We start from the raw sequence: 22989 nt of genomic DNA, 5'->3' as shown, positions 1-22989 counted from the left end.
TGTCTCTATATGTTGCCAACTTGTACTTCCCAAGCGCTTAGTAAAGTGCTCTGCACACAGTGAGCTCTCAATAAATATGATTGATTGATTGATTGATTGAGGATGACACCAAGGTTGCGGGCCTGTGAGACGGGAAGGGTGGTAGTGCCGTCAACAGTGATGGGAAAGTCAGGGAGAGGGCAGGGTTTGGGAGGGAAGACAAGGAGTTCAGTCTTGGACATGTTCAAGTGGTTGCAGATTCATCCATTCCTTCATTCAGTCGTATTTATTGAGTGCTTACTGTGTGAAGAGCACTGTACTAAGCGCTTGGGAAGTACAAATGGGCAACATATAGAGACGGTCCCTACCCAACAACGGGCTCACAGTCTAGAAGGGGGAGACAGACAACAACACAAAACAAGTAGACATGGGAATGAGACAGGGACCCTGTCCCTCAAGGAGATAAATCTATGAATATAGGTGGGTGGTGGGAGGGATTGGAGATGGACATAGCGGGAATGATGAAGCACTCCTCCAATTCTCTCCTTGACCTCCTCCAGTCTGGCTTCTGTTCCCTTCACTCCAAAGAAACCACCCTCTCAAAGGTCACAAATGATTCCCTTCTTGCCAAATCCAGCAGCCTCTACTCCATCACCTTGCCCCCTTCTACCTCACTTCACTACTCTCCTACTTCAACCCAGCCCTCACACTTTGCTCCTCTAATACTGACCTTCTCTCTGTACCTCGATCTTGTCTATCTTGCCACCGACCTCTCACCCGCATCCTACCTTTGGCCTGGAAAGCCCTCCCTCCTCATATCTGAAAGACAATTACTCTCTCCCCCTTCAAAGCCTTTTTGAAGGTGTATATTTAAGGGGGGTCAAGGAGAGAATTGGAGGAGAAGAACTCACTCAAGGAATTCGGAGAAGAATGGTAGGAGGGAGATGGGATGGTAGCTGGAGGGAGCCATTGGGGTCAAGGCAGGGTTTTTTTTTAGAATAGGGTAGAGATGAGCATGTTTGAAAGCATTGGGGAAGAAGCCATTGAAGAGTTAACAGTTGACGACGGCAGTCAGGGAAGAGAAGGCGGGGGCGAGTGTTTTAATAAGGTGTGAAGGTATGGGATCAGATGCGCAGGGGGAGAGGAGGTGGATTTTGAGAGAAGGCAGGAGATCTCTTGAGTTACTGCGAGATGGTTAACGTGTCACTTTATGATATCTTAGTTTAACCAATAGTAAAAATATGGATTGTGTCAAGTCATGGTCAGTTCAGCTCTCAGTGCCACATATTGCTCCCTTGGCCATTAAATGGGTAAAACACCGGAGTCAGGGGAAAAATCACTTTGGCTAAGGGTACACTAGCAAATTAGGCCTCAAAATATTCTTTGGCTTTAGTTATCAACATAATTTAAACATTTTACTGGTGCAGACCCTATCATAGAGTCTTGGACTAGATTCTTCCTAGAGATAGGATGTTGCTAATATGACATTTGCCCTCAAACTGGAACCCAAATGGCTATTCTCACTATGCTAGTGGTTGTTTTAAAAGGAAGTTATAAATGCTTATTTGCTTTTACAAAATTTGTTTTGAGGCTCATTTTTGTTTAGAAAATTGAACGCAATGAAAAGCCTAATATGTTTCATGTGAATATCATGTCAGCTTGATCGTAGTCTTCCCAAACTGATACACTGTGTAAATATTCAAATTATCAGTATTTCAACCGACTCATTCATTGCATGGCTTGAATACTGAAAGATAATACTGTGGGCAGCCTTAAGTCAGTTGGAAGATTTTAACATTTAAGGAATTGAATGGTTGCATTTTCCTAGTACTAATCCAAAATCTCCAGATGTACTGCATTATAATAAGGATAATACATGCTGTGAGGCTTGAAGAAATAATCTTCGTAAAACATCTTGAAATCCTTAAAAGCAAGGGGAATCCGAAGTGTAAAATACTATATAATGAAAAGTTGGCTTTTTGTAGAGTGTTGCTGAAATAATACCAAGTTACTTAAAAAAAAGTGTTCTTTTTTATTTCCTCTGAAGTTTGTGGATGATTTTCTTAGCCATTGTACTGTTTCTGCATGTAATTGTACGTACATTGTTGCGTTTTCACTTTGTCTTCTCCCATCTCCTCCTGTGCACGAAAATTGAAGTCCCATTGGCAGTTCCTTATTTTAAAATGAGAACTAAGGCTGGAAAATCTCTGTTAATGGCAAAATAATGGCAAAGCACAAAATATGAATTCTTTGAGAAGTAGTGTGGCTTAGTGGAAAGAGCACGGGCTTGGGAGTCAGAGGTCATGGGTTCTAATCCTGGCTCTGCCGCTTATCAGCTGTGTGACCTTAGGCAAGTCACTTCACTTCTCTGTGCCTCAGTTACCTCATCTGTAAAATGGGGATGAATACTGTGAGGCCCACGTGGGACAACCTGATTATCTTGTATCTATCCCAATGCTTAGAACAGTGTTTGGAATATAGTAAGCGCTTAACAAATACCAACATTATTATTATTATTATTATTATTAAGGGAAAAGCAATGAGTTTTTACTTAAGCCCTGACCATTTGTAAGGAATCTACCCTTGGAAAATTACACTCTAAGTTCACCATTTATTATTGCATGTATTTATTAGTTTATACATTGTCTGAAACATTTAACCGAACTCTTACCAGTGATTAAAACCCAGATTCTATAAAATTGATCCATAATAGGAGTCTCCCAATAATGTCAAATATTTATTATGGGTAATGTAGAAAAGAAGTCAACTGAAAATGCAACACATAAAGCCAACATAGCAAAATAAAAGAGAAGTTTAGTCAAGAAGGAGCTTGGCCTGGTGGATAGATCACGGGCCTTGCAGTCAGAAGGATCTGGGTTCTACTCCTGGCTTTGCCAGTTGTCTGCTCTGTTACCTTGGGCAAGTCACTTAACTTCTCTTGGCCTCACTTACTTCACCTGTAAAATGGGGATTAAGACTATGAGCCCCATGAGGGACATGGATTCTGTCCATCCTGATCAGCCCATTATGGGCAGGGAGTGCTTTCTCTAATTCTAATTCTAATTATTAATAATTCTAATTATGATGTACTTTTCCAGGCACTTAGTACAGTGCTCTGCACATAGTAAGGGCTCAATCAATGTTATTGATCAGTTGATATCTACCCCAGCACATAGTACAGTGCTTACCACATAGCAAGCACTTAGCAAATACCATAAACAAACATCTATTTTTTTAATTTCAAAACTATATTTTTGCTAGTGTTATTCATTTTGGTCTAAAAGAAGCTGAAAAGAGCAAACCGAGCAAGACAGCCCTGACCCTGACAATATTCCCAGGGCTGATTTGCCTTTATCTAATAACTGCAGCCACTAGCTCTACTGGGGGTTGTCGCTGTGTACATTTCTGTCTCCTTTGTTCAGAGTCAGCCCCATTTGTGTATTCAAACTGAGCCAACCCATCTTGGAGTCGAACATGCCACTTTGGTCCATCTGCCGCTGTTGTTTTGCAGCAGCTTCATGGTTTCATTGGGTGTGCTCCTGCCAATGAGTAGACCATTCATTGTTTACTTTGTAGCGGTGAATTCAGTCACGCAGGGCACTACAATCAATCGTGTCAAGGGTACTAAATGCCGATTTTCTACTTCAAAACTTATATCATATGAAATTTCATTGAATTCTCTTTTTACCAGCAGTGAATAAAGTAAAATGGACTAAAATTGCTGACAGAATTTGCCTGCTTTGGAAATGACAGGAGTATTTCTCTCTAGTTTGCTTTCCTTTGCTCCCTACTTAATACCTAGTCCTTCTCCACTCCCACCCAGGGGAGCCTTGCCCTCGATTCCTCTTTTGCAGGTAGCTGCAATCATCATCATCATCAATCGTATTTATTGAGCGCTTACTATGTGCAGAGCACTGTACTAAGCGCTTGGGAAGTACAAATTGGCAACATATAGAGACAGTCCCTACCCAACAGTGGGCTCACAGTCTAAAAGGGGGAGACAGAGAACAAAACCAAACATACTAACAAAATAAAATAAATAGAATAGATATGTACAAGTAAAATAAATAGAGTAATAAATATTTACAAACATATATACATATATACAGGTGCTGTGGGGAAGGGAAGGAGGTAAGATGGGGGGATGGAGAGGGGGACGAGGGGGAGGGGAAGGAAGGGGCTCAGTCTGGGAAGGCCTCCTGGAGGAGGTGAAATGTACATGCTTCTCTTTCTTTCTTGTTCGCGGTTGCACTAGATAATATAATAATAATAATAATAATGGTATTTAAGTGCTTTACTGTGTGTCAAGCACTGATAAATATAAAGTTATCATTTTGGGCATAGCCCCTCTCCCACATGGGGCTAACAGTCTAAGGGGGAGGGAGAGCAGGTATTAAATCCCCATTTTACAGATGAGAAAAGTGAAGCCCAGAGATGTTAGTGACTTGCCCAGGGTCACAGCACAGACAAATGGCAGAACTGGGGTGAGAACCCAGGTCCTTTGACTCTCAGGCCCAAGCTCTTTCCACTAGGCCATACTGCTTCTTAAAGATTCTTCCACCTCCCCCTTGGGAAATAGAAACCAGAGCCTGATCAAATGAGGAGGGGAGAATGCCACCTGCCTCAAATAGTTGAAGGAGTGTACTATCTGACACTGCCAGCTGTAGGTGTTAAGTCCCGACCACTGGGTTTTCTGCCTTGATTCCTCAGGGGTGGTAAGTTGGAAGCTGAATAGGTAGTGCCTTATTCATGTAGCACTGAGTTCTGAGTGACATCAGATTGCATTTTCTAGCTCCCTGGAGTATTGTTACCAATATCGAATGAGCCAGAAGGATTTATGGAGTGTCCACACTGGGTAGGTTTATCTTGTGTAGTACAAGACATCATCCTACCTGTCAGGTAACTTGCAATCTAATCAATCAGTTATATTCAGTGACTGCTTACTCTCTGCAGAGCACCGTACTTAGCACAAGGGAGAATGTAATAGAGAAATAAGTAATAATAATAATAATAATTATGGTATTTGTTAAGCGCTTACTATGTGTCAGGCACTGTTCTAAGTGCTGGGGTGGCTACATGAAAACTGGATTGGACCCAGTCCCTATCTAACATGGGGCTCACAGTCTTAATCCCCAGTTTTCAGATGAGGTAACCGAGGCACAGAAAAGTATTCAGGCATATGCTGAAGTAAACCAAGGTGCATTCAGAATAAAGGGGCAAAACACATATTGGACTGTGGTTGAAAGCAACTCTAATGATCTGGGGGCTGGAGCATCCATACAAATATAGTCAGGAAAGAGTAGCAATCTTTAGTTTGAAAGGATGAAGGCTGAGAAAGAACTTTATTGAAATCTACAGCATCATAGGGAAAATATCATCAAGTGTCACAGCAGGATGAGAGGGCACCAGACTGGTTTGAAAGTAATGACTATGAGGTAACAAAAGAAGGAAATGTTGTCTTCAGATGGCAGAAAGTAAAAATGCAGGCTCCATTACGGGTCTCTTGAAGTAGGTGGGACACGTGAAGCAGCATGGCCTAAGGGAAAAAGCATGGAACTGGGAGTCAGCGGGCCTGGATTCTAATTCTGCCTTTGCCACTTGTCTAATGTGTGCCCTCAGGCAAGTCACTTAAATTCAAGTACTTAATACATTGCTCTTTGCACAGTAAGCACTCAGTAAATCTGATTGATTGATTCCTTCTCTGTGTCTATTTCCTCCTATGAAAAATAGGGGTTCGATACAGCTCCTTATGAGCAGGGAACTTGTCTACCAACTCTACTGCATTGTACTCTCAAGCTCTTAGTATGTACTCTGCAAGCAGTAAGTACTCAATAAAGACCACAGATTGATTTATCGTCCGTCCTACTTAGGCTGGGACAGGGACAGGGATGTGAGACAGGGATTATGTCTCATCTGATATTCTTGTATCTACTACCATGCTTGGTACGTAGAGTGCTTGGCACATAGTAAGCTCTTGATACATATTATTATTATTACTACCATAATATGCAAAAATTGATGGGGGCCAAATGTGTTCAAATTAAACTCTGTAGTAGGAAGGAAGAAGTATTGGCACTTATCATCATCATCATCAATCGTGTTTATTGAGCGCTTACTATGTGCAGAGCACTGTACTAAGCGCTTGGGAAGTACAAATTGGCAACATATACAGTACCTATCCAACAGTGGGCTCACAGTCTAAAAGGGGGAGACAGAGAACAAAACCAAACATACTAACAAAATAAAATAAATAGAACAGATATGTACAAGTAAAATAAATAAATAAATAAATAGAGTAATAAATATGTACAAACATATATACATATATACAGGTGCTGTGGGGAAGGGAAGGAGGTAAGATGGGGGGATGGAGAGGGGGACGAGGGGGAGAGGAAGGAAGGGGCTCAGTCTGGGAAGGCCTCCTGGAGGAGGTGAGCTCTCAGCAGGGCCTTGAAGGGAGGAAGAGAGCTAGCTTGGCGGATGGGTAGAGGGAGGGCATTCCAGGCCCGGGGGATGACGTGGGCTGGGGGTCGATGGCGGGACAGGCGAGAGCGAGGTACGGTGAGGAGATCAGCGGTGGAGGAGTGGAGGGTGCAGACTGGGCTGTAGAAGGAGAGAAGGGAGGTGAGGTAGGAGGGGGCGAGGTGATGGAGAGCCTTGAAGCCCAGGGTGAGGAGTTTCTGCCTGATGCACAGATCGATTGGTAGCCACTGGAGATTTTTGAGGAGGGGAGTGATATGCCCAGAGCGTTTGTGGACAAAGATAATCCGGGCAGCAGCATGAAGTATGGATTGAAGTGGAGAGAGACACGAGGATGGGAGATCAGAGAGAAGGCTGATGCAGTAGTCCAGACGGGATAGGATGAGAGCTTGAATGAGCAGGGTAGCGGTTGGGATGGAGAGGAAAGGGCGGATCTTGGCAATGTTGTGGAGCTGAGACCAGCAGGTTTTGGTGACGGCTTGGATGTGAGGGGTGAATGAGAGAGCGGAGTCGAGGATGACACCAAGGTTGCGGGCTTGTGAGACGGGAAGGATGGTAGTGCCGTCAACAGAGATGGGAAAGTCAGGGAGAGGGCAAGGTTTGGGAGGGAAGACAAGGAGTTCAGTCTTCGACATGTTGAGCTTTAGATGGCAGGCAGACATCCAGATGGAGATGTCCTGAAGGCAGGAGGAGATGCGAGCCTGGAGAGAGGGGGAGAGAGCAGGGGCAGAGATGTATATCTGGGTGTCATCAGCGTAGAAATGATAGTTGAAGCCGTGGGAGGGAATGAGGTCACCAAGGGAGTGCGTGTAGATCGAGAACAGAAGGGGACCAAGCACTGAACCTTGGGGAACCCCCACAGTGAGAGAATGGGAGGGGGAGGAGGAACCTGCAAAAGAGACTGAGAAAGAACGACCGGAGAGGTAAGAGGAGAACCAGGAGAGGACGGAGTCTGTGAAGCCAAGGTCAGGTAGCGTGTTGAGAAGAAGGGGGTGGTCCACAGTGTCAAAGGCAGCTGAGAGGTCGAGGAGGATTAGGACAGAGTAGGAGCCGTTGGATTTGGCAAGCAGGAGGTCATTGGTGACCTTTGAGAGGGCAGTTTCCGTGGCAGTTTCACTTATGTTCTTCAAACACTCTCCCCAACACTCTTAAATCTCACAGGTTGAAACGAGACCTTCAATCATCAAGAGATGTGAAGGGGTGCTGATTTACAATAGTCACCTAAGACTGCTTTTGTCTGTCAAAGGCCCTTCTGTCAGGAGATGTGTTAGCAAAAAAAAAATACCAGTAGATTAAGCCAAGAGTCCTTAAGTACATAGACAGTAAGTTGATGAGGGGAAAATTTGGAATATTGGAAGGGACAGCCTATTTTGTCACAGATATCAATTACCCAGTCAGTGGTATTTATTGAGTGCTTACTGTGGGCAGAGCACTGAACTAAGCACTTATGAAAGTTCAGTACAATATAGTTGATTAAGGCAATCCTGCACACAAGGAGCTTACAGTTTACAGGGGGAGACAGACATGAAAATAGATTAAGGATAGGATAAATTGTAGAGTATAAGAATATTTTCTTAAGTATTGTGGGGCTGGAGTGAGTATCCAAGTGCTTAAGGGTTTTCTGTTGGGTTTTTTTAGGCATTTATTAAGCGCTTACTATGTGCAAAGCACTGTTCTAAGCGCTGGAGACGTTACAAGGTGATCAGGTTGTCCCACGGGGGGCTCACAGTTTTAATCCCCATTTTACAGATGAGGTAACTGAGGCACAGAGAAGTTAAGTGACTTGCCTAAAGTCACACAGCTGACAATTGGCAGAGCCGGGATTTGAACTCATGACCTCTGACTCCAAAGCCTGTGCTCTTTCCACTGAGCCACACTGCTTCACAGACAGTAAGGGGTTCACAGACAATATTGGTTGAGAGAAATACTATCACTTTCTTCCTAGGTCGTCCTTTAGACTGTGAGCTCATTGTGAGCAGAGAATGTGTCTGTTATATTGTACTCTTCCAAACGCTTAGTACAGTGTTTTGAACACGGTAAGCACTTAATAAATATGATTGACTGACTGACTGACTGGAGACTCGGGAATTAACAGACAGAATGAGCCAACTATCTGCAGAGGTGAAAGTAGCAACAGAGAAACCTTTCCTTTGGGAAATCCGGGAAGAAAACCAAACCATGCCCCAGGCTGCCCTGACTGTGGGTGTCCGTGTCCACTTATGGCAATCAATGAGTGGTATTTATTGAATCCTTATTGTGCAGAGAAAGGCACTAGCAGAACCCCTTACCATCAACTTTAAAGCATTTAATCACTTTGCCTCCTCCTACCTTCCCACACTGCTTTACTACAGCCCAGCCCATACACTTTGTTCCTCTAATGCCAACCCACTCACTGTGCCTCATTCTTGTCTATCTTTCTGTTGACCTCTTGCCCACATCCTGCCTTTGGCCTGGAACGACTTCTCTCTTCATGTCTGACAGACCTTCACTTTCCCCACCTTCAAAGCCTTATTGAAGGCACGTTTCGTACAGAAGGACTTTCTGAACTAAGCCCTTCTTTCCTCTTTTCCCACTCTCTGTTGTGTCACTTTTGCTTTTAGACTTGCACCTTTTGTTCACCTCTCCCTCAGCCACACAGCACTTACATACACATCATAGTTTATAGTAATGTCTGTGTCCCTCTCTAGACTATAAGCTCATTGGTGGTAGGGAATATGTCTACCAAACTCTGATATATTGTACTCTTCCAAGTGCTTGGTACAATGTTCTGTCCAGAGTAAGCAATTGATTGATTGACTGTCAGAATAATAGTAGTAGATATCCCTTCTCTCAGGGACCTTACAGTCTAGTGGTGGGGGACAGACACTAAAAAAATTGCAGATAAGAGCAAATAAAAGAGAATTAAAAAAAGGTATGTTAGGGCTGAGAGTTGATAACTTAATTAGTAATCTTAAGTAGTGAAGTACTGAGAGGCTTAAATAGCAGTTGGGAGATACAGGCCATAGGGAGAGATGTGATTTCAGAAGAACGTTGAAGATGTGGCAAGTAATGGTTTGTTGGGAATGAAGGATAATAGAATTCCAGATGGGAGAGAGGGTGTGAGTAGCAGGTTGGCAGCAGAAGAGATGATATTAGGCATAGTGAGTAGATTAACAGAAAAGACAATTACTCAGAATATTCATTCAATCGTATTTATTGAGCGCTTACTGTGTGCAGAGCACTGTACTAAGCGCTTGAATATGCCCCAGTGACTTCTGGGAGATGTAGACAAGCCAGTCCCTTTGCTTCATGGGTAATGTAGTTGTTTTTCCCTTTCCTTCCCTGGAGTTCCCTTGCCAGCTTTCAACTAGACTTGTTTGGAGTATTTAAAAGCACTGCACTATGGCTGTAACCCAACCTCTTAACCTGAAGAGGTGCTGGTGTCAGTGTGCTCAAAATGAGTCCCCAAGGCAGAACTAGTGATGGGATCAAGCGCTCAATAAATACGATTGAATGAATGAATGAATAAATGAATGATCCCATCTGCTTAAAGCAACTCAAGATGAAATTGATTGTAATTGTAACTGCCACCACGTTAATCCAAGCACTTATTCTATTCCACCTTGATTACTGTATCACCCTCCTTGTTAATCTCCCTGCCTCCTGTGTCTCCTAACTTAAGTCCATATTTCACGCTGCTGCCCAGGTCATTTTACAATCAGTCATATTTGTTGAGTGCTTACTGTGTGCAGAGCACTGCATTAAGTGCTTGGAAGAGTACAATGTAAGTGTTGGTAGTCATGTTCCCTCCTCATAGGTTTACAGTCTAGAGGGGAAGATTTATCTACAAAGCCATGCAGTCTGTCTCCTACCCTTTAAGAACTTCCAGTGGTTGCCCATCCACCTCCACATTAAACAGAAACACCTCAACATTGGCTTTAAAGCACTTAATCAGCTTGCCCCCTCCTACAATGCCTCCCTGATGTCCTACTACAACCCCGCCTGAACACTACAATCCTCTATTACCAACTTATTCACTGTACCTCAGTTCTTGTCTCTCTTGCTGCTGAAACTCCCTCCCCTTTTATATCCAACAGTCAATAATTCTTCCTACCTTCAAAGCCGTATTAAAATCACGTCTGCTCCAAGAGGCCTTCCCTGATTAATCTCCCATTTCCTCTTCTCTCATTTCCTTTTATTCCATCCTTGTACTTGGATTTGCACCCATTATTCACTCCTGCCCCACAACTCTTACGTTCATACCCATAATTCATTTATATTCATGTCTGTTTCCTCCACTAGACTGTGAACTCCTTGTGGACAGGGAACATGTCTACCAACTCTGTTATGTTGTATGTAGTATAGTGTTCTGCAAAGACTAAATGCTCAATAAATATGATTGATTGATTGGAGACTTGCAGCATGCTGATTTTGGTGGAAAGTGGATTTTCCCCCTGAGAAAAAGTACCATCAAACAACATTCTTGGTCCTAGCAAATGGTAACTATGTGTCTAGTGAACTACACTGACACCCTCCCACCCCACCACACCCTCCCCAACCCGACTGGCTGGTGCTGGCAACTTTCTCCCCTCTGGAACACACTGAGATGAAGGCTGTATCATGTGCATTAGACATCAAGAATTTCAACTTCTTATTTAGGCACACACATGCCAAGACAGTAATACATACTCGCTGTTAAATGAATATTGGAAGTCTGGGACACATCCACTGTGCTAAATTGAAACTTACAGCTGTTTTACATACCCCCAATCCATCCGGGGCTTGTTCATTGTGAATGGTTCTAACGTGTAGTACGTTTCCCCAGATGCTTACTAGTTATAAATTGGGATCTGTTCCAAAACCTCTGAAAGAAATAATATAGAAGTTAATCTATTTTATATTGTTACATTAAAATATTATCTAATCTTTGTCAATGTAATTTAAAGCATAACATCACAGTATTGTTGTAATATGATCATGAATCTTTGCAGGAGGTTGCAAAAGTAGATACTTATTGTCCTGATAGGTTGTGGGTTTTCAACTTTTGTGAATAATTTTTCGAATTTAGATTAAACCCCAGCCTTCTTTTTGCCTTTCATATAGAGCCATGTAACAAACCAGCTCCTTCCGAACATCTCTTCATATCTTTGAACTCCCTTCTCCATTAGGGTCTTTTTAAATCATTTTTGTGAATTCATCTATGATGTCTTTATTCCAAAACTTCTAGTGGTGGAGAGACCATGACTTCTTCATTTGATTTTCCAACTAGTCTAAGAATAAGATAAAAGTCCATCAATAATGGTAGTCTTTTCCTTAGCAATCAATTGTATTTACTGAGCACTTACTGTATGTAGACCACTGTACTAAGTGCTTGGGAGAGTACAATAGAAAAGAGACATATAGACCTGTTCCCTTCCCAACAGGAGCATACAGTCTAGAGGGGGAGACAGACATTAAAATAAATTTTAGATATGTGCATAATAATAATAATAATAATAATAATGGCATTTATTAAGCGCTTACTATGTGCAAAGCACTGTTCTAAGTGCTGGGGGGGTTACAAGGTGATCAGGTTGGCCCCCGCGGGGCTCACAGTCTTCATCCCCATTTTACAGATGGAACTGAGGCCCAGAGAAGTGAAGTGACTGGCCCAAGGTCACACAGCTGACAAGCGGTGGACTCGGGATTTGAACGCCTGACCTCTGACTCCAAAGCCCGGGCTCTTGCCACTGAACCACACTGCTTCTCTATACTCTACTATACCATACTGGAATATACAACATACTATCCCATTCCCAAGCACTTAGCACAGTGCTGTACACACTGTAAGCGCTCAAGAAAAAAATGTGATTGAATGAATGAATGATATAGTCCCCAAAGCTACATCTTCAGCCCTAGAGAGCGCGACGCATGAAGATAGGGTGAATTAAGGGTGCAAATCCTAGTGCAAAGGTGATGCAGAAGGGAGAGGGACTAGGGGAAATGAGGGCTTTGTTGGGGAAGTCCTCTTGGAGGAGAGGTGATTTGAACAAAGTTTTGAAGGTTGGTAGAGTAATCGTCTGTTGGATATGAAGGGTGAGGGAGTTCCAGGCCAGAGGCAGGATGTGGGCGAGAGTGTAACGATGAGATACCCAAGATTGAGATAAAGCGAGTGAACTGGTGTTAGTGAAGTGAGCTTCTTGCGTTATAGTAGGAAATCAGCGAGGTAAGGTAGGCAGGGGCAAGGTGATTGAGTAAGCAGTTTCTGTTTGATGTGGAGGTGAAAGGGCAACCCTTGGAGGTTCTTGAGGAGTGGGGAAACATGGAATGAATCTTTTTTTTTTGAAAAATGATTTGAACAAAAGAGTGAAATATGAAGTATCTCAGAAGCCTATAATCTTTGGTCCCTTTCAGCCCTCATATCTACTCAACACTTAGGTCTTGGTTCAATTACCATCCGGTCCTCTGTGGGGGCGGGGCCCAAGATGGTGGCAGAGCACGCTGGAATGTGAGCCCCACGTGGGACCTGATGATTTTGTAGAACAGTGTTGGGCACACAAATTCCTGCGACTCCCCCTTGTACCCAGCAGATGTGGATTTGGCTTCCCAGGCAGAGACCCGCCCGGGAGGAGCCGGAGGGAGTGGCCAGGAAAGCAGGTGCCATCTCCCCGGCCCGGGGGCGGGGGTTCCCGGGGGGCCGGCATGGCGGAGGAGAAGAAGCTGAAGCTGAGTAACATGGCGCTGCCCATGGAGTCCATGAAGGTGTTGGCCGAGTCCATGGGCATCTCCCAGGTGCCCGAGGAGACCTGCCAGCTCCTCAGCGACAAGGTCAGCTATCATCATCATCAATCGTATTTATTGAGCGCTTACTGTGTGCAGAGCACTGTACTAAGCGCTTGGGAAGTACAAGTTGGCAACATATAGAGACAGTCCCTACCCAACAGTGGGCTCACAGTCTAAAAGGAGATCGCCCAGGAGGCCCTGACGTTCATGCACATGGGGAAGCGACAGAAGCTGACCACCAGCAACGTGGACTACGCCCTCAAGCTCAAGAATGTCGAGCTCCTGTACGGGTTCCACGCCCAGGAGTTCATCCCCTTCTGCTTCATCTCCGGAGGCGGCCGGGAGCTCTACTTCTACGAAGAGAAAGAGGTGGACCTGAGCGACATCATCAACACCCCCCTGCCCCGGGTGCCCCTCGATGTCTGCCTCAAAGCCCATTGGCTGAGTATCGAGGGCTTCCAGCCAGCCATCCCGGAGAACCCGCCCCCCACCCCCAAAGAGCAACGGAAGGCCGAGGCCATGGAGCTCATGAAGTCCACAAAGCCGGGCCAGGAGGAGGACGGACCCCTGAAAGGCAAAGGTCAGGGGGCCACGCCGGCAGACGGCAAAGGGAAGGAGAAGAAGCCGCCATCCTTGCTGGAAGGGGCCCCCACAAGGCTGAAGCCATGTAGCATCCACAAGCTGTCCGTCGAGCAGCAGCTCTACTACAAGGAGATCACCGAGGCCTGCGTCGGCTCCTGCGAGGCCAAGCGGGCCGAAGCCCTGCAGAGCATCGCCACCGACCCCAGCCTCTACCAGATGCTGCCCCAGTTCAGTATCTTCATCTCCGAGGGGGTACGCGTGAACATGGTCCAAAACAACCTGGCCCGGCTCACCTACCTGATGCGGATGGTCAAGGCGCTCATGGACAATCCCACCCTCTACCTGGAAAAATACGTTCACGAACTGATCCCGACAGTGATGACGTGCATCGTGAGCCTCCAACTGTGCCTGCGGCCCGATGTGGGCAACCACTGGGCCCTGCGGGACTTTGCCGCCCCCCTCGTGGCCCAGGTCTGCAAGCATTTCAGCACCACCACCAACAACATCCAGTCCCTCATCACCAAGACCTTCACCAAGGTGGGTGGGCTGACCCCTCGCCCACCTTCCGCCCTGGGCCCCGGACGCCCTCCCTCCCCCCAGCCCAATCCCCCTCCCCAACTTGAACAGCGTGGCTAGGTGGAAAGAGCCCGGGCTTTGGAGTCAGGGGTCATGGGTTCAAATCCTGGCTCCGCTGCTTGTCAGCTGTGTGACTTTGGGCAAGTCATTTAACTTCTCTGTGCCTCGATTACCTCATCTGTAAAATGGGGATTAAGACTGCGAGCCTCATGTGGGACAACCTGATCACCTTGTATCTTCCCCAGTGCTTAGAACAGGGCTTTGCACGTAGTAAGCACTTAACAAATGCCATCATTAATTAATTAATTAATCTACTTCCTCACAGACTTTCCTGCCTCCTGACTGTCCCCACTCCAGTTCATTTTTCCCTCTAGTACCCAGATCATTTTCCTAAAAAAATTCACCCCATATAATAATAATAATGACAATTATGCTACTTGTTAAACACTTATTTTGTGTCAAGCACTGTTCCAAGTGCTGGGATAGATACAAGTTAATCAGGCTAGACACAGTCCCTGTCCCACGTTGGGCTCACACTGTTAATCCCCATCTTTCACAGATGAGGTAAATGAGGCACAGAGAAGTTAAGTAACTTGCCTAAGGTCACACAGCAAATGGTGGAGCTGGGATTAGAACCCATGACCTTTTGACTCTGGGAAGAGCAAAGGGAGTGAATCAGAGCAACACAGAAGGGAGTGGGAGATGAGGAAAAGTGGGGCTTAGCATGGGAAGGCCTCTTAGGGGAGATATTCCTTCAATAAGGCTTTGGGAGGGGAGATTAACGTCTGTCAGATTTGAGAAGGGAGGGCGTTCCAGGCTGCAAGACAGGAGATCAAGGCACAGTGAGAAGGTCAGCAGTAGAGGAGCAAAGTGTGCACGCTGGGTTGTAGAAGGAGAGAAGCAAGGTGAGATAGGAGTGGGCAAGGTATTGTAATGTTTTAAGGCCAATGGTGAGGAGTTTTTGTTTTATATGGAGGTGGATGGGCTATCACTAGAGTTTTTTGAGGAGCCGGATGACATGTCCTGAACATTTTTGTAGAAAAATGATCCTGGCAGCAGAGTGAAGTATGGACTGGAGGGGGGAGAAACAGGAGGCTGGGAGGTCAGCAAGGAAGCTGATGCAATAATCCAGGCAGGATAAAATGAGTGATTGTGTTAGCATGGTAGCAGTTTGGATGGAGAGGAAAGGATGGTTTCTAGTGATACTGTGAAGGTGGGACCAACAGGATTTGGTGACATTGAATATGTGGGTTGAATGACAAAGAGGAATCAAGGATAATGCCAGGGTTATGGGCTTGTGAGACAGGAAGGATGGTGGTGCCGTCTGCAGTGATAGGGAAGTCGGGGAGGGCAGGTTTTGGGTGGGAAGATAAGGCATTCTGTTTTGGACATGTTAAGTTTGAGGTGATGGGAGGATATACAATTCTTGAAGGGAGGAGGAAATGCAAGACTGGAGAGAGGGAGAGAGATCGGGGCTGGATCAGTTTCATCTGCATAAAAGTGGTAGTTGAAACCATAGGAGAGAATGAGTTCTCCAAGAGAGTGGGTATAGATGGAGACTAGAGTCATCTATACACTTATGTACAGCTTTATACCATGTCAAGCCTGCTGTGGGCAGGGATTGTCTCTCTCTATTGCTGAATTGTACTTTACAGGTGCTTAGTACTTTACAGGCGCTTAGTGCTTGGCATGCAGTAAGCTCTCAGTAAATAGGACTGAATGAATTATCCCTATCTGTAATGTCATTTCCTGTATCGATAATTTCAGTGTCTGTCTCACTTTCTAGACTGTAAACTCCTTAAGAGCAGGGGTCGTGTCTACCACTCTATTGTTTTGTATGTCCCCAAGTGTTTGTAGTGCTCTGCAAACAGTAAGTGCTTGATCAATGCCATGATTGATTGACTGCCTGATTTGGCACCTTGCAATGATACATGGTGGGTAGCAAATCACAATGGCTGTAGTCTGTATTGTCTATCTCATGAAGTAGTCGTTTCAGCCACCCACATCCTCATAGTTGACCTTCACTGTCAGTGTTGTCTCCTTCATATTAGAAAGACAAATCCCAGGTCGGGTGGGGGTTGGGAGGTGAGCATGTGTGCGTGCATGCGTGCATGTGTGCGTGTGTGTGTGTGTGTGTGTGATGGAGTGGCTGTAATCCAGAGTATGCCTATATTTTGACTGAAAAAAGAAAACATTAGTTGCATGATCGAACCCCCCACCCTTTAAAAGGTGATAGATGTGCACTGAATCCTTCATAAAGATCATCTAGTTTATTTTAATTCTATGTTTGACTGACACAAACATTTTAATAAACCTTGCTTGTATGCAGAAGACTTGGAAGAGTACAATAAAATAAAAGACACGGTCCCTGACCTCAAGGACTTTATAATATATTGGGAAGAGATGGGGAAACATGCCCCATTTCCTGGTAGGACTACTTATAATTGTAATTGAGTGACCAAATAATCATTAATAATAGACTTTATAGTGTTAGAAGTACAGAAGTTAGAAGTACAGAAAGTACAAAATGAATCTACCTTCTCTTTCTGTTATATTCCCAGACTAAGCCCCCCTTTTCCTCTGCTCCTCCTCCCCTCTCCATCACCCCGACTCCCTCCCTCTGCTCTAACCCCCTCCCCGCCCCACATCACTTGTGAATATATGTACATATTTATTATTCTATTTATTTTATTAATGATGTGTACATATCTATAATTCTGTTAATTTATATTGTTGCTATTGATGCCTGTCTACTTGTTTTGTTTTGTTTTCTTTCTTCCCCCTTCTAGACTGTGAGCCCGTTGTTGGGTAGGGTTTGTCTCCATTTGTAGCCAAATTGTACTTTCCAAGCGCTTAGTACAGTGCTTTGCACACAGTAAGTGCTCACTAAATACGACTGTTTGAATAATAAGACTTGAAGGTGGGGAGAGTGATAGTCTTTTGGATATGAAGACGGAGGGAGTTCCAGTACAGAGTCAGTCCATGAGTGAGGAGTCAATGTTAAATTAGAAGAGATTAAGGTACAATGAGTAGGTTGGAGTTAGAGGAGTGAAGTGTTTGAGCTGGTTTGTACTAGAAAATTAGGGCGGTAAAGTAGGTGGAAGCAAGGTGACTGAGTGCTTGAAAACCAGTGACAAGGAGTGTCAGTTTCACAAGCAACTACTGGAGGTTCTTGAGGAGTAGGGAAACAGAGACTGAGTGTTTTATGAGAAAAATGATCTGGGCAGTGGAGTGAAGTAAGAACTGGAGTGGGGTGAGGCAAGAGACACAGAGATCAGCAAAGAGGCTGATGCAGTAGTCAAGGTGGGATAGGATAAGTGCTTAGATCAGCATAGTAGCAGTAACATCATGTAACTTTGTAAATCAGAACCAATTTTCTCCAAGGAATAATGTTATAAATGGGCTTCTAACCCATCAGTCTACTTATACCAATTTGTCTTATGATATTTTTAAACACTCACAATATGCCAGGCCCTGTACTAAGCACTGGGGTAGTTACAAATTAATCAGGTTGGACACAGTCCATGTCCCAAATAAGGGCTCAAAGTCTTAATCTCCATTTTACAGCCTAGGTAACTGAGGCCCAGAAAAGAAGAAACTTCCCCAAGGTCACACAGCATACAAGTGGCAGACTTGCAGGCCTACTCCCAGGCCTGCGCTGTATCCACTAGACCATGCTACTTCTCAGTGTTCCTAAATCTAGATGAGTAATATAGTTATATTTTCGTATTCGTTGTTTTAAATTTTGAGTTTAATGTGGGATGGGGACTATGTATGCCCGGGTTATTTTGTGTCTAGCCCAACTTTTAGCACAGTGCTCCAGTCATAGTGTTTAATAAATACCATTTTTTATTTAAAGACAAGCTTTACAAGAACCATGTAAATCCCCAATGTTTCTAAATAGGGAAAATTAGTCCTGCTCTCTCTTGATTTAAACCAAAGGGGGATTATGAAAGTTGTTGAAATAATTCAAGCCAAAACCACTCAGTATAATAATTGTGGTATTTTTTAAGCACTTACTATGTCCCAGGCACTGTGCAGGCTTTACCTGTCTAGAAGCAGATTTCTGACCATGCTGTTGGACCAGGGGAAAGACAACTGCTGGATTTTAGTCCCCTCTTTTACCTCCAGAAGCTAGGCCATCAGTGTGAAAATTTTTGATTGACGAACCACCTAGGGCATTCTGTGTGGTGGACAGACTCAGCAGGAATCCTGAAAAATGGTTTGCTACTGGGTGGGGCGGGAAAAAAATGACCTTGGTGACTACCAATAATATTAATCATAATTCTAACAATTTACTATGTGTCAAGCATTGGGTAGGTAAAAAAGGTGGTCTGATAAGACACAACTCGTGTCCCTCATGGTACAATCTGAGGGAGAGAAAATAAATTTTTTTCTCCATTTTGCAGAAGAAACTAAAGCATAAAGTAGTTAGCGACTTGCCATGATCACATAGCAGGTAAGTGGCAGAGCCGTGATTAGGACCTGGGTCTCCTGATTCCCAGCCCTGTTCCTTTTCCAGTAACCCACTCTACTTCCCAAGCCAGGGTTAACAAGGCAACCACTTGCTGGATTACGGACTCACGGCACAGCATCAGCACTATGCTGCCTGTATATGAGCCCTACGTGTTAAAAAAAAATGCACTAGACAGTGTGCTGTATCTCTACCTAATGCACTAAACAGTGTGCTGTATCTCTGCCTACCTACTCATTTATTGCACTCCTTACCCCCAGCGGAAACACAGCTTGAAGAGATGAAAGTACAAGTGATGCTGTGCAAACTGCTATTTTTATCCGCAAGTCCCTTGCACAGATTCTCAGCCCGGAAGCGACAAAACTGAGGCTTATCTGTTGTTACTGATGTAAGATTCTATTGTCATGACTTCAGCTGGATTATACTGATTTCATTGTTTTCCAAGTCAGTTTACCTCAAATGTGCAAGTAGTTTGTTTTCGCGAGCAGAGCAGTAGAGAGTATTTATTGTAGAATTAGTTCTCCTATTTATCATCATTATTATGATGATTACAGTGTGACTGTACAATAATTCCAGTAAATATAAAGCATCATAACATGCCCATAACTATAGAAACTCCAGCTATAGTCCCTGCCCTGAGGAATCTTTCAGCCTTAAATGGAGGAGAATAGAAAACAGAGTCTGCTAAGAAGCAGCATGACCTAGTGGATAGAGCACAGGCCTGGGGATCAGAAGGACCGGGTTTTAATCCCGGCTCAGTCAGTTGCCTGCTGTTTGACCTTGGGCAAGTCACTTCTCTGTGCCTCAGTTACCTCATCTGTAAAACAAGGATTAAGCCTGCCTGTGAGCCCCATGTGGGACAGGGACTGTGTCTAACTGTATTTGCTTGTACCCACTCCAGCGGTTAGTACAGTGACTGGCACATAGTAAGTGCTTAACAAATACCACAATCATCATCATCATCAACACTAAAAAATTGGTAGTACTATGCCTGTGTTGCTATACCAAGTCCATCCAATTTTTCGATCCACTGATAAATGCTAAAATTTCTGTTTTTGTCACAGGCCTGTGTGCCTGTGACACAGAAAATAAAAATATTTTCTAACCAGAAGGCGAGCAGGCCTGTGTGCGGGGAGGTGGCTACACAGTCAACTACCATCCAGGGAAGACCCTGGGCCATCCCACTGGTTCCTGGGATGGGGCGGGGGCCGAGTCCTGCCGGCAGACGGCCAGAAAGAGCTTCCACCATAGTTCCATCTTCAAGCCAGGAAGTGAACCTTAATTAAACTATAAATTGATCCATACTCATTTCCTCAGGTCAGGGATAAGAGAGAGAAAGAAGAAACTTGAGGAGCAGTGTAGCCTAGAGCCTGGGAGTCAGAGGATTTTAATTCGAATCCAGGCTCCCCTACTTGTCTGTGCCTCAGTTACCTCATCTGTAAAATGGGGATTAAAACTGTGAGCCTCAAGTGGGACAGGGACAGTGTCTACCTCAGAGCTTAGTAGAGTGTGTGGTAGCACATAATAAACTTTAAACGAATACCAGTTAAAAACAAAACGTGTAATACCAGTTTAAAAAAACAAAAAACTTCTCTCCTCCCAGCCTTCTGGTTTTGGCTGCTGGTGACCAAGGCAAACCAGTTTTCATACCCAAACATTGTATCCAGCACTGGTTTTCATGTATTCTCCATCCTTACAATTTCTTAGCTGTTCACTATGGCTGCTAAAATGGTGGACAGTTGGATCTTTCACCTCTAAAAGTCCACAAAATATGTACACGTTCTAATGTTAAAAAAAATTGCATATTTTCCTTTTGACTGTGGAAACTTCCAGTTTTAGGTTATTTGAATCCCCTGTCAGGGAATGGGGATGAATTAAGAACAAATGGCTTTCTTAAAAGCTTTTTTAAAAAATTTTCTGATGAACAAACAGAAATCATGTAGCAGCCGCTAATTATCTTGAAATTGAATTTAGTCCATATGCAGTTCCACATTAAAAGGTTTATTAGAATTTGTTAATGTTTACTGCTGAACTGAAGAAAGCTACTGTAGATGAGAAATGTTTTGTGGCTTTGTGCAGAGGATCAAGAAGATCTTTATTTTTACAGGATACGGTGAAAATAAACTTCTCTCCCTCTGAACTTTTTGCCTTCTGTGGGTGTACAGAGAAATTCTGATGAAAACATCCCTCTAGACTCTGAGCTCGTTGTGGGCAGGGAATGTGTCTGTTATATAGTTGTGATGTACTCCCCAAGGTGCTCAGTACGGTGTTCTGCATACAGTAAGAGCTCAATAAATATGATTGATTGATTTCTGGATTTTGGTGCACACAGAAAGTCAGAGGTGACCATCAAGCACTGATGAGGCCAATTAGCTTCTTACGCACAATAGGATCTGCTTTTCAAGATGCCAGATGAGTGTGAGAAATCCCTCATCTCCATTGTTTTATAGTTGCTTGTTCAGCCCAGATTGTCTTGGATTACAGTGCATTAACCATCCGACTACAAAGCCTATCTTAAAGCTAGAGTTTTGGCTTTTGGGTTGTAAGATCCTAATGCACTGGCCCTGTTAAAACAAACAAATAAACAACAAAAAAACACTGCATTGAGGCATTTGTGTTAGAAGGCCAAAATGGGGATCCTCACCGGAGAGGAGAGTAAGTGGGGAATCCTGTATAGACAATGGGGTAGCAGAAACTGAGGCCCAGGAAGGGAGCGGAGAGAGATTGTAAGCTTGTTGTGGACAGGGAACAGGTTTACCTACTCTGTTATATTGTATTCCCCCAACTCTCCCATCTTTCCCAGAAGTATCACTAGAGATCTTCTCCCTTCTCTTAATCCACCCACTCGAACTGCACATCCAACCCCTTTCCATTGCACCTTATCAAAACACTTAGCCCCTCTCCTCTTCCCTCACCATGATCTTCAACTGTTTCCCCTCCAATGGCTTCTTCCCCACTGCTTTTTAACAAGCCCATATCTCCCCTATCCTAAAATAAACCTCCTTTGACCCTACTGCTCCTTCCAGTTATTTCCCCATCTCCCTCCTACCAATCCTCTCCAAACACCTTGAGTGAGTTGTCTACACCCGCTCTTTCATTTGTCTCCTTGACCCCCTCCAATCTGGGTTCTGTCCCCTTCACTCCACAGAAACCACCCTCCTAAATGTCACCAGTGATCTCCTTGACAAATCCAATGGCCTCTACTCCATCCTAATCCTCCTCGACCTTCAGCTGCCTTTGACACTGTTGACTACCCCCTTCTTCTGGAAATATTATCCAACCTTGGCTTCACTGGCACTGTCCTCTCATGGTTCTCCTCTTATCTATCTGGCCTCTCATTCTCAGTGTCTTTCACAGGCTTCTCCTTTGCCTCCAAACCGCTAACTGTGGTGTCCCTCAAGGTTCAGTTCTGGGTCCCCTTCTATTCTTCATCTACACCTGCTCTCTTGGAGAACTCATTTGCTCCCATGGCTTCAACTACCACTTCTTATGCGGATGATACCCAAATCTACATCTCCATCCCTGATATCTCTCTCTTTCTGTAATCTCATATTTCCTCTTGCGTTCAAGATCCTCCCATCACAGAAAGCTTAACATGTTCAAAGCAGAACTCCTTATCTTCCTACCCACACCGTGTCCTCCCAGTGACTTTCCCATCACTGTAAACGGCACCATCATCCTTCCTGTCTCACAAGCCTGTAACCTTGGTGTTATCCATGGCTCCTCTCTCTCATTCAACCCACATATTCAACCCATCACTAAATTCTGTCGGTTCCACTTTCACAACATCGCTATCAGCCCTTTCCTCTTCATCCAAACTGCTACTACGTTAATACAATCATTCATCCTATCCCACCTGGATTACTGCATCAGCCTCCTTGCGACCTCCCAGCATCCTGCCTCTCCCAACTCCAGTCCATACTTCATTCTGCTGCCTGGATCATTTTTCTACAAAGACATTTAGGACGTTTCCCCACCCCTCAAGAAGCTTCAGTGGTTGCCCACTTACTTCTGCTCCAAACAAAAACTCACCTTTGGCTTCAAAGCACACAATCACTGTGCCCCCTCCTAACTCACCTCACTACTCTCCTACTACAAAGCCAGCCAGCACACTTCAATTCTCTAATGCTAACCTTCTCACTGTTCCTCGATCTCAT

General features: G+C 44.3%; 1 protein-coding gene across 1 annotated transcript in view; it reads left to right on the top strand.

The window, feature by feature from the left end:
* The window catches only part of PRIM2 (DNA primase subunit 2), a 323348-nt gene that overhangs the window by 226399 nt on the left and 73960 nt on the right, over positions 1-22989 (top strand). The window lies entirely within an intron of this gene.

The sequence above is a fragment of the Tachyglossus aculeatus genome, chromosome 1 (assembly GCF_015852505.1).
Source record: "Tachyglossus aculeatus isolate mTacAcu1 chromosome 1, mTacAcu1.pri, whole genome shotgun sequence".
Classification (NCBI taxonomy): domain Eukaryota; kingdom Metazoa; phylum Chordata; class Mammalia; order Monotremata; family Tachyglossidae; genus Tachyglossus; species Tachyglossus aculeatus.
Note: the sequence above shows the minus strand (reverse complement) of the source record. Positions and strands in the feature narration are given on the sequence as shown.